Source organism: Camelus dromedarius, chromosome 5 (genome assembly GCF_036321535.1).
Source record: "Camelus dromedarius isolate mCamDro1 chromosome 5, mCamDro1.pat, whole genome shotgun sequence".
Classification (NCBI taxonomy): domain Eukaryota; kingdom Metazoa; phylum Chordata; class Mammalia; order Artiodactyla; family Camelidae; genus Camelus; species Camelus dromedarius.
The window spans coordinates 48784586-48797150 of record NC_087440.1 but is presented as its reverse complement, the minus strand read 5'-3'; the positions used below and the strand labels follow the sequence as shown (position 1 = coordinate 48797150).

Here is a 12565-nt window from a genome sequence, read left to right as displayed (position 1 = left end):
TTGAAATATTGTAATCATTCCACAAGAAAGTGGAAATAAGATGTCTGCAGCGTCTTGATTACGTAGGCAAACAGATGAGAGAAAATCTGTTGGCAGATTCAGTCGAAGTGCCCAGGTTTGATGAATGCACTTTTACTTCCTTGAACATGAAGAACCAGGCTATCTGAAGTAAAATGCAACATTGATTTATAAAGTTTTAAATTATCTGTGTCTTTTGAATTGTTCTCATTGATATTCCCAAAGATTTAGTGATTGCGATGTTAGTTCTAAGTTATTCCATAAGCATATTTCTTTCCTTTAATAGACTTGTTTCTGACCATAAATATCTGTTGAAATGTTTATGGGTATCAGGAGATTAAGACATAATAAAAAGTTGGATGAGGAAATGAATAATTTGAAAAAAGGAGAATTTTCTATTTAGTTCTTTTGATTGGTTGCTTGAATAAAATGAGGTAGAAACTGTCATGTAACAATATATACACAGGTTCTTACTGCACTAGGTTTTAGATCCAAGAAAATAAGAGCAAAGTAAAATGATGATCCGTATTCCCTAAACAGCCCAGGAAGTAAAAGTAGAATGCCCTTATAATTTCCGGAAACTATATATATACACAGTATATATACTTAAGACTTGTAAATCATTTAAGAATTCAATCAATGAAGACAATTTTAGATTCTTTTAAAGTGAAAATACTAAAGGAATAGTGTCTTTTTCAACAGGTAACATCAGATATATATACAATAAAAAGTTTCATTGCATAACTACAAATTATAATCAAGCATGAAACAACCATTATTGTCTCTTTACTGATGAATTTTTTGCAATCTGGGAAATATTTAACCATTATTTACTGTGTATCTAATAACTGCCAGGTACTAGATTAGACACCAGAAACAGAATAAATACCCAATCCCCCAAATCTTTTCTTTTCTTTTCTTTCTTTTCTTTTTTTTTTTTTTTTTTTTTTGAGTAAAGGTTGTTTTATTCAGAGAGATACATTGAAAGGCAAGAGAAAGGCCACGAGGTGTGGGGGTTGGGTTCTCAGATTAAAAGTAGGTACACACTCCATAGACAGAATGGGCCGTCAGAGAGAGATGGCCTCTCGAGGCACCCTGTTGCCACTTTTTATGGGCTTGGTGGCTTCACATGCTAATAAGTGGAAAGACCAGTCTAACTAGCTTGGGGAAAGGGCTGGGATTCCCAGGAAGTTGGCTATTTCCCACTCTTTGACTTTTTGTGGCTAGCCTTGGGACTGTCATGGCCCCTTAGGCATGTTATTCATCATGCTAACATATTACAATAAGCATACAATGAAGCTTAAGGCCTACTAGAAGTTAAAGCTCCCATCATCTTGAGCCTCTAGGCCTACTGGGCATTGAATCTTTCACCATGGTGATGTTAACTGCTGTAGCATTCCTTGAATGCCTGTGCCCTGCCCTCTTCCTGTCTCATTTCCCCCTCAGAGATTTTACTCATACTCTTATGGGGTTGCAGAGAGGCGAAGGTCTTCTGAAACTGCTTCAAGGCTGAGTAGGGGTGTTGACCCTGCCTATCAGGAAGTAAAAATCTCTGAATGTCTATAATCTAGGGGCCCCAGGGGCAGGACGGCCTTTTGTTTTTGCATCCAAGGGCTTGTAAAGGAAAACCCAGGCTGGTCTAACAAGATAACTCACAAGTCTAGGAATGTGAAGGAGAGTCTGGGCTGGGCTAACAAGATAACTCACAAATCTAAGTATCCGAATACTGATCTGAGTTCTGCTGGACTAACTTGTAAATCTAAGTTAATTAGTGTTGGTTTGCTGTTCGTGTTTTTTTTGCTAGCCAGCTGGATTTTCAAAGATATATATCTGGCTTAGGAATGTTGGTTTGCTGCCTCCCGGCCTCCACTTTTGTGATAATGATGCTGCTAAAGCTGTTCCATGCCTATTGGCCGAATACCCTAAGCTTGTACTTTACCCTATAAAGCCTCATGCGCACGTCTTGGAGGTGCTCAAGCTTCGGAGCAGAATCCCCTCTGAGCCCGCCGGTGTAATACATCTGAGTACTCCAGCCCTCCGAGTGGTGCTTGTTTCTTGGCTGGCCTGTCGTTTCCGTAACAGGTCGAGGGTATGTGCTGGAATCTTTACATAGCCACCATCTGATGTGGGGCTGCTGTAACCCACTGTTTCCACTGACTTCTGTCTATCCCCAAAATCTTTTTGTATCATGTCTTGTCAGTTTAATATTTGCAAAGTGCTCATAGCCATCATTTTGTTTTTATCCCTATTGCCTTGTCAGCATTATGTTCTCTTATCTGGGATATTATAACTGGTCTGTATTATATCTGATACCTGAATTTTCAACCTCTTTCCCCTTTCAGTCTGTTTTCCATACTGCTGGGCTTCACTTTCCCAGAAAATATACCTTACTTTTAGTGAGAAATGTTGATGCTCTTCATGGCCTATAGGTCATATGCAAACTCATTTTTGTGAATTTTCTAACCACTCATTAATATCCTAAAGAAAATATATAACATCATCTCTCTTTCAATCCTACCAGTTACTCTAAACGCCAGTCAAAGTAAATTATGCTGCCATTCACCAAATCCTTACACAATTTCAGGACTCTGCCTTTGTCCCCATGTTACTTTATTCTGAAATACTAATCATTTGTGTATTCCTTTACTAGAGTTATGGTGACCTTTGTGTATGCCTTTACCAGGATTATGTTGACCTTTGCTCTTCAACCAAGTAGAGAAGTGTAGGCTGTGATAATATGTGATTTTATGATTCATAAATTAATTGTATATGCCAATATCTGTTAAGCATCCAAAAGTATCTGTAACTCCAAGCAACCATGGTTTAACAAGAGAGAAAATTATTTTATTCAGGTTAAAGCCTTGAAATACTACTTCAGGAACTAACACAATGGCCTCACAAAAGTCCTCGGGGATTCGGGTTTCTTCTATCTTAATACTCAACTATCATCAATAGATAGCAAACCTTATAGCCCTAACGGCTACTTAAGTTTCAGCCATTGCTTTTACATTTCAACATATTCCCTCATTTTAAGGATACTGCCCAATAGTTTTGGATACCCTTTCTGTGATTGCATCTCCTTGGAGACAACTTAATCATGTTGTTGTACCTGCAATAACAGCAATGGGTATAGATTTTATTCCAGGAAGTTTAAATCACACTTTCTTGTATATGTGTTTTAAATTGCCTTTATTGAAAATATTGCAGAGAAATCAAATTGAGATTGTCAAGGAAAATTTATGATCTGTAGTTTTATCTCTGTAATACTTAATGCTACCATTACTAATAATCAGAATCACTTTTCAGTAGCCATGGCCATTAAGGTCTTAGAATAATTTTTTTTAAAAAGCAAGAATAGGTTTAATATGGACTCTTAAGAGATTTTACTGATAAGCAATGGAATCGAAGGTACCATGTTAGCTACTGATTGCTGCATAACCAAGTACTACAAGCTTAGTATCTTAAAACAATGCACATTTATTATCTTACAATGTCTGTGTGTTGAGAGTCCAGGCATGACTTAGCTAGATCCTCTGTTCTGGGTGTCACAAAGCTGCAATCAAATGTTTGTGGGGTGTTCTTATCTGGAGGCTCAGCTTCAGATAGGAAGTTGAATCACTTCCAAGCTTATTAAGGTTAATGGAAGATGTAATGTCCTTATGATTGTATGATAGAAAGCTGGTTGTTGGCTGAGGGCCACTTATGTCTTAGAAGATGTCTCCAGGTGCTAGGGATCACCTGTAATCCCTCATTATGTGGGCTTCCAACGTGGCTGCTTACTTTGTCAAACCAAGAGGAAGAATCTCTAGCTCTAGTCTGCTAAGATGGAATCTCACATAACATGATCTAGTTTCTGAAATGACATCCCATCACAGTTTTCTCCCTCCCTCAGTGGGAGATAATTATACACAGAGACATGAAAAACAGGTAGGAATTTTTGGAGTTACCTTCAGTTCTGTCTGCCGCAAGTATCAGCATTTCCTGCCAGTAAGAGTGCTTTTTACATACAACCTACACGTGAAGCTGCTCTGTCATGGCAGTATGTAACGAAACCCCTCGTAGTCTAATCCCTTTCAGTAAACGTGGCAAGCAGGGTTTCACACACAAAAACTGGCCTGTCACTGTTGCTTTCACCTCTGGTTTGGAAATATTTCTGCTAGGATTTTGCATCCTCTACTTTTCTTTTGATGTATCACAATATTCAGATGGACATTTTGGAACTACTCTTTTCTCTAGGTTCAGCACCAGCAGATCAGACACATAACCAAAATTAGATAGATCCTAGAGAACAAATAAGGCAGGAGTGAGGCATTTTTATGAGAGTACATGGTATCACCCAGTGAATGCAGAGAAATTCAGAATGACTGTGAACTGTAATATGCCTGAGACAGGATGTTGGACCGCTATAGCATTGCTTAGTTCTAAAAAACAAAAAAGAAGAAATAATAACAAATTCAAATTTGACTCCAAATAAAAAATGTTTTATTCTTGTTTTCTAAAGTCAGATTGAACTATATAGTAACCAAATAGAAAATATATCTTATTCTCTGGCAATGCATATGTTTGTGCTATTCAGCTGGATTCTTCTTTGCTATGAGTGACTAAACATGAATAGCATTAAGATTGTGAAAAAATCATTAGAAGTATCAGAGGTAAGAGCAAGTGAACTGATGGAAAAATAATATCTAGTAAAATTCCCTGGGATAACTCTAAAAGGTGAAGAAGTTCAATCTCAAATCAAGTATTTTTCAGGCCAGAATTCTGTTATACTTATTAGAATTTTAGTTATGATGATAACACATTGACTAATGAATGCCAATGTTTCAGCCAGCTCATGGCATTTGCAGTTATATTAAAAACTATAGAGAAGGAAATGTATGTCCTAACGACTCTTAATGTGTAGTATTAATAGTGTACAAAGGGATTGCACTTATATTCTTTTACTCTGAAACAGTTCTTCTATGTGTGTCGAAGAGGTAGTATCTCCCTTCTTTGACAGATAAGTTAGCAGAGAGTAAGGAAACCAAAAATAAAATGTCTATCTTCTGATTGTAAATTCAAGCTCTTTTTGACACAACTCAGTGACTCTTATAGTGGTGCTAAAGGAATTTTTGGATAATTAAGCAAGCTAAAATGTAGGTGGGATAATTAAGCTAGATAAAATGTAGGTGAATCTGAAAAAGTAGAAATAAAAATATAGATATTAATTGAAGAAGTTTATACTATCACTTAGGAAAAATTTTACTGAAATATTTACTTTAATATTGGATCTAATTCATACAATATGTTAGACAATTTTTATTTTTTCTAGTAAACATTTCATGAGTTACCTATATTTTATATTGTACTTAACACAAAATTTCAATGAAAATTTCCATTGTAGACACAAAAGTTTGATGCTTCCTTAAATTCTCTGCATTACTCATTTTCGTCATCATGTGATTCCTCCAAAGAAGTATTTAGAGCAGTGAGGCTACCAAAAATCTATTATCGGACTCTTAAACATAAAGCATTGCAATGTAAAAGCTCAGTTTGAAGTAGATTTCAGGCACTTATATTTCATTAACTACAGAGAGTTTAAAATGTAGATGAACTAAGAAAATCATAGTTCTCATTTGATATCCTAATTTCTGAATAACATACTATAGTTACTAGTGCTGTAGTAGACCAAAGAGAATGTTCAAGTGTAAATGCTCTTTTAGGGTCTAAAAAATGTGGTAAGGATGAAAATTAATTGAATTTAGTACGTTAAAATAGATTTGAAAGAATTAAACATCAAAGTTAGAATATTTGGCCCACAGACAGGGAGGGAAGAGTAACTGATAGTTGGACCCAGGGAATAAAGTTGAGTTTAGGGTGACCACATCTTAGAAACAGGAGAAGAAAGAATTAAACATCTAGGTACAACCAGAAGCAGGGTACAAGATTCAAAACTAGAGATGACCTGTGCCATGGACTGAATTGTTCTGCTCAAAAATTCATATGTTGAACCCCCACCTCTCCATGCGATAGCGTTGGGAGGTGGAAACCATGAGATGATTAGGTTTAGACGAGGTCCGGAGGGCAGAATCCTCATGATGGGATTAGCACCCCTGTAAGAAGAGACAGCAGAAACCTTGTTCTCTTGCTCCCCATGCCATGTGAAAACACATTGAGAAGGCAGCTATGTGCAAGTCAGGAAGAGAGCTCTCACCAGAAACTGACTATGCAGGCACGCTGACCTCGGACTTCCTCCCGAACTATGGGAAAATAAGTTGCTATTGTTTAAGCCACCCAGGTTATGGTGCTTAGCTGTGGCAGCCCAGGCAGACGAGCACAGGCTGTCATAATAATAAATGCAATAACGTGTCGGAGATCACAGTATCAAATTACAGCAAGGAGCACAGAACGCAAAGTCTCACGAGCCAGATGGAGCTCTTCTAGATAATTAATTGTTTGGGTGTGGCAAAATAAAATAATAAAATATACAAAATCAGGAACAGGAATAAAATATGCAAAATCAAGAACAAAACTATAATGAAAGAAGGAAGACAAAATAGTCTATTCTACACTAGATAGGAGGAATAGGGAACTATTTAAAATACACATACTGTACAATCCATGTCTTTAAAAATTCATACTTTTAAAAGCCATTGAATATTGTGATTTAGCTTTGCTAAACTCTTGAAAGTTATCTGGTAAAAATGAATGGAAGAAACCTTTCTACTATTTACAGCCATAAAATTAGACAAACTCTGTGAGGTGACAGTTTTCAAGGAATGGAAAATCACATAAAACTGCAATTCCTGTGAGAAGGGAAACTCGTGGGGTGAGCCCAATTAACAGTCTGACCTTCTGTCTGAAGATATTTGCCACATATGAGCGTAGCAAGCTGGGGTCCAAGCAGAGCATAAACTTCAGAGTGAACTGAGGAATATATATTAACGTTTGAGGCATTACAAGGGACTGTCTATAGGACAAGGCACTGGTGCAGAAAGGACTAATTAGAGGAAGGGTCATAGGAGTTTGTGTTGATCCCATTCTAGTTCTTACCTGAGGATTGGGCTGCATAGATAAGGGGAAACTATTTGAGGCTTAGCATTTTCTGCTATTTCAGGTTCATAGCAGAAGAGTGACAGCAGAATTCAAACAGTGCTGGAGACAGCTAGAATTTTCTGCTCAGGAAGATAGGATATACCTTCTTAACATTCCAAACATCCTTCTAAGATACCAGAATGATTAAGCCTTAGGAATAAGAGCCATGATTGAGAGTAAAGGGTTTTTCTAGACACTTCCTAACAAAGGTTAACACCAAGCCCTGATAAGAGTCTTGGAGAGGCAGAATTTGGAAGTAGAGTTCCACCAAATTGGAAGAGCAACACTCAAGGGTATCCATACATCTCACCTAATAAAATGTGAAAAGATAGCATACAGAAGTGTAAGGTGATCAGCAGTTCTACTAGAATAAAGATCAACCCTTTTTAGAGGAAGAAAGCATAATCCATTTATCTACAATATGTTATATAATATATATTATATATTACAATGTAATAATAGAGTAATAATAATGACTATTACTAATACTGTTCAGTAAATAATAATTTCTAAGTATTAAAGGAAAATATGTTCAAAGATTTAAGATAAATACAGGATTTGTGATCAAATGGATAAGAAATATCAGCAGAGGACAAAAAATCCTCTAAAAAAGAACCAGATGCAAATTCCATAACTAAAACTGTACAACACTGAAATGAAAAATTACCTGGATGAAATTAACGGTATATTGGAAAAGGTAGAAGGGTCAGTGTAACTAAGACAAACTGAAAGGGCTGATACAATCTGATAGATTAAAAAAAAAAAAGTGAAGACTAAACAAAAGAAGCATAAGGATGTGGGGGATGATTAAAAAAAAAGCTCTAAAATAATGCAATTGGTGTTCCAGAAGTTCCAGAAGAGAATGAGATCCAAAAAAAAAAAAAAAAGATATTCAAACCCACAAATCCAAGCATATCATGGAACACAAAGCCAGAAAAAGATATAATAAAATCATATCTAGGCACATCATAATCCAATTGCAAAAAAACGGAGAGAGAAAATTTTTAAAACAGCCAGAATAAAAATGATATTTTGATGATCTGCGTGAATGACAGTTAACTTCTCATTAGAAACAATGTGGACTAGAAGACAATGAAACAACATTTTAAAATCTTCAAATATCTTTAAAATACTGTCAGTCTGTAATTTTATATACAGTGAAAATATACTTTAAAAATAGTGTCAAATAAATATGTTTTCCTAGAAAATGAAAGCTGGTGAATTAGTAGTCAGTAAAACTGCACTTCAAAATATGCCAAAGAATACTCTTCATCCTAAAGGGAAAGGTTATCAATAGAAATCAAGATCAATAAAAAGAAATAATCTTTAATGTTTTCTTCCTTGAATATTATGTTTTCACATCTTGTGTCCAAATCTTTACCCATTATGAGTAAAATTTTGCATATAATGAAAGACAACAGTCCAATTTCATTCTTTTTGATGTGAATATCTAGATTTCTTACCATCTTATTTTGTTGTTGTTAGAGTAGGTAATTAGGTTTATTTATTTTATTTTTAGAGGAGGTACTGGGGATTGAACCCAGGACCTCATGCATAATAAGCATGTGCTCTGCCATTTGAGCTATACCCTTACCCCCTCACCATCATTTTTTGAAGGGACTGTCTTTCCCCATTATGCATTATTAGTATCATTGATGAAGATAAGTTGATCATATATGAATGAGTTATTTCTCTCTCACACACACACACACACACACACACGAACACGAACACGAACACAAACACGAACACAAGGAAAATTTCAGAGGTGATGGATACATTTATTACCTGGATTGTAGGGATGGTAACACAATAGATACTTATGTCTAAATTTACCAAGTGGTATACATTAGTTACATCCAGTATTTTGTATGCCAATTATATCTCAATAAAACTGGGAACATAATGAAATGAATATGATCAGATCCAGTAAAAAGATGGGTAAAGATAAAAAAAAAAAAACTATGTTTTTTTCCTTATAATATCCCTAATAAATGGCTGTACAAACAATGGACAGCAAATTACAGCTTGGGGACCAGCCAACTGTTTCTGCAAATGAAGGTTAATTGGAACATAGCTTTCTCCATTTGCTTATGCATTGTCTGTGGCTACTTTCATGCCACAACAGGAGAGGTGAGTAGTTGTAACAGGAGCCATATGGCTCATAAGCCTAAAATATTTACTATCTAGCCCTTTGAGGAAAAGTCTGCCAATCCTTGGACTGAAGTGAAAATAATAACATTATAAGTTAGGGTTTATAACTTATTTTGAACTAAAATATTACAGTAGCACAAATGATGAGATTAATTTGAATTATGTTGTTGTAGATTTATAACATTTGTGAGATGGGAACTGAGAAGTGAACTGGGACCCTAGAGAAGCATGGAATGTGATGTATGATATATTAAGTGGTACAATATTGCCTCTAAATAGAATCAATTAGTTAAAGTTGCATAGTTTTTGCCATACAGAAAGTTCTAAAAGGTTTTTTTTAAGTGATGCATCAAAGAAACTAAGATATATTTGAATTTACTCAAAATATTATAGGAAAAAACAACAGATGAACAACAACAACAAAACATTGAATGGGCAATGTAAGTAACAAGCAAATGGTAAACTTTAGCCTGATTATATCAATAATTACAGGAAATATAAACAAACTTAATACTCCAGTTGTCAGAAATCATAGGGCTGGATTAAAAAAAAAAGTTACCTACAAGGTACACACACTACTGTCTACAAGAAACACAATGTTAAATACAAAAAAGCTTGAAGCAAAAGGATGAAGGAATACGAAACATGCAAATAGCAGACATAAGAAGGGTGACATGAGTGTATTATTACTAGACAAAGTAGACTTAAAGACACAAAAATTTTAAGAGTTAAAGAGGGACACTTAATAATAATAAAAGAGGAATTTATAGGGAAGATATACAACTCTAAATATGTGAGCACCTAATAAGAGAACTTCAAAATTTGTTTAAAAATTGCCAGGAGGAATAGGCTATTCCATAACTATACTAAAGGTTTTAACACCCATCTATGAACAATTGATAGAATATGTACCCAGAAAATCACTAATGTTTTAGAAGATCTGAACTATACTATAAGTGAATTAAATTAATTTATATTTATAGATTATTAAGCCCAAAGTTGTAAACTACTCATCATTTCACATGCACAGGAAATATTCACCGAGATAGTATGCTGATCAAACATTTTCCTTCTATGATTGGGAGCAAGACAAAAATACCCACTGTCATCCATCACAAAGATGGTACTGCAAGTCCTTACTGCCATAATAGCATAAGAAAATTTAAAAACATGAATAAAAAATCAGAAAGGAAGATATAAAGCTACTTCTATCCACAGATCATATTGTTTTTCTAGACAATCCTAAAGTATCTAAAGGAAAGTATACTTGAATTAATGAGATGTTTTAGCAAAAGCATAGGATACAAAATTAGTGTGTAAAAATAGTCATATTTTTGCATAATGGGTACAAAGATTTGAAATTGAAATGTAAAAAAATACCATTTCCAGTGACATCAAAATGTGAATAAATTTAATAAAATATGCACAAGGTATACACTGAAAAATATTTTTTAAATGCTGAGGAAAATGAAACAAGACCTGTAAATAAATGAAGAAATATACCATGTTCATGTTTTAGAAGAATCAATGTTGTTTTCATACTTACTCTCTCCAAATTGATCTATAGATTCCCTCCAATCCTAACAAAATTCTCAGCATGTTGTTTTTTTTTCTTTTTTTTTTTCTGTAGAAATTGAAAAGCTTACTTCAGGTATTATTTGGAAAGGTAAGGTTTAACAATAGCTATACCTATGTTGAAGGGGGAAAAGAACAAAGTTAGAAGACTCACACTACCCGATTTCAAGGCTCAGTATAAAGCCACAGTAATCAAGGTAGTTTGGTTTTTGTGTAAATATAAGCACATGGATCAATGAGACAGGATAAAGAATCAGGAATAGACCTCTGTGGTAACATATATGACTCATGTGGTCAGCTGAGTTTTTCAGAGTCACCAGCATAATCCACTAGGAAATGATAGTCTTCTGAATAAATTGTACTAGAACAATTGGATATTCATATTAAAACTTAAACCTGAAACAATACTTCACACTACCCACAAGATTAATTTAAAATTGGTTTTAGATGTAAATAGAAAAAGCTACAACTATAAAATTCTAGACAAAACTCAGGAGAAAATTATGCAAATTTGGAATGGGCAAAAATTTCTTAGTAAACAAAAGCATCACCACTCTTTAAAAAATAATACAAAAAAAAAACTACAATCTTTCTGCTCTTTGAAAGACATCATTAAAAAAGGAAAAGGCAAAGCACAAACTGGAAGAAAGTATTTGAAATAGATGTATGTGATAAAAGGTTTGTATCCAGAGTATATAAATAATTCTAAAAACTCAATAACAAGACAGTCCAATTAAAAATTGGCAAAAGACTTGAGTATACATTGCATGAAAGAGCATACAGTTGACCAATGTTCATATAAAAACTGGTAGGCATCATTTGTCATCAGATAAATGAAATTTAAACCACAATGAGATACACACCTTGTAATGACTAAAGTTAAAAAGACTAACAAGTGTAGGTGAGGATATAGAGTCGATGAAATGACCACACATTATTGCTGGAAATGTAAAATGGGATTTCTGTTTTCAAAATAGCTTGTCAGTCTCTCATTAACTTAAGTATACACTTACCCTGTGATCAATCACTTCCACTCCAAGATGATTACTCTTAACAGAAATTAAAGCATATGTCTATACAAAGATTTATACACAAACTCTAACAGCAGCTTTATGTGTAATCGTGTCTAACTAGAAGCAACACAAATACCCATCAATAGGTTAATGGATAAACAACTTGTGATCTAATCTACTCATGAAATGGAATTTTACTCAGTTATAAAAATGGAGAGAATTACGAATACACACAATACATGAATGGATGGATTTTAAAAACAATATATTGAGTAAACACAACTGCAGACTTTATGATTCCATTTATATGACTTTTCTCAACACACAAAACTAATCTTTAGTAATAGCAACTATATTCTTTGGCTGGAGCTGAAAGTGGCAATGATTGATCACAAAGGAATAGGAGGTAGCTTTCTGCAGTGCTGGAAATCTCCTATATCTTGATTGAGGTGTTGATTATATAGTAATGTATATTTCTCAAGGATCAACAAAATCTGCACTTAAAATGTGTGCATTTCATTATATGTAAATTATACTTCAATAAAGTATTACCAAAAAATGAATGGTATTTGCCAAATAAAGTAAGGTTGGGAATAGGAGGTGTTTCATAATATGAATGACATTTGTTCTATTTAATGTTACCATGTATATATTTTTTCTAATCCATATTGTGTTACTTTTTAAAAATTTTTTATTGTTCCTCAGAATACTTTGTTCCTTTCCCCCCCAAC

The 12565-nt window shown here is 34.4% G+C and overlaps 1 protein-coding gene and 1 non-coding gene across 4 annotated transcripts in view; one reads left to right on the top strand and one right to left on the bottom strand.

Annotated features, from left to right (window-relative positions):
• The window catches only part of MDGA2 (MAM domain containing glycosylphosphatidylinositol anchor 2), a 697006-nt gene that overhangs the window by 591996 nt on the left and 92445 nt on the right, over positions 1-12565 (top strand). The gene's annotated exons all lie outside the window — the stretch shown is intronic.
• Positions 8612-8690, bottom strand: TRNAN-AUU (transfer RNA asparagine (anticodon AUU)). Its single transcript has one exon. It is a non-coding gene; the product is annotated as a tRNA-Asn (tRNA).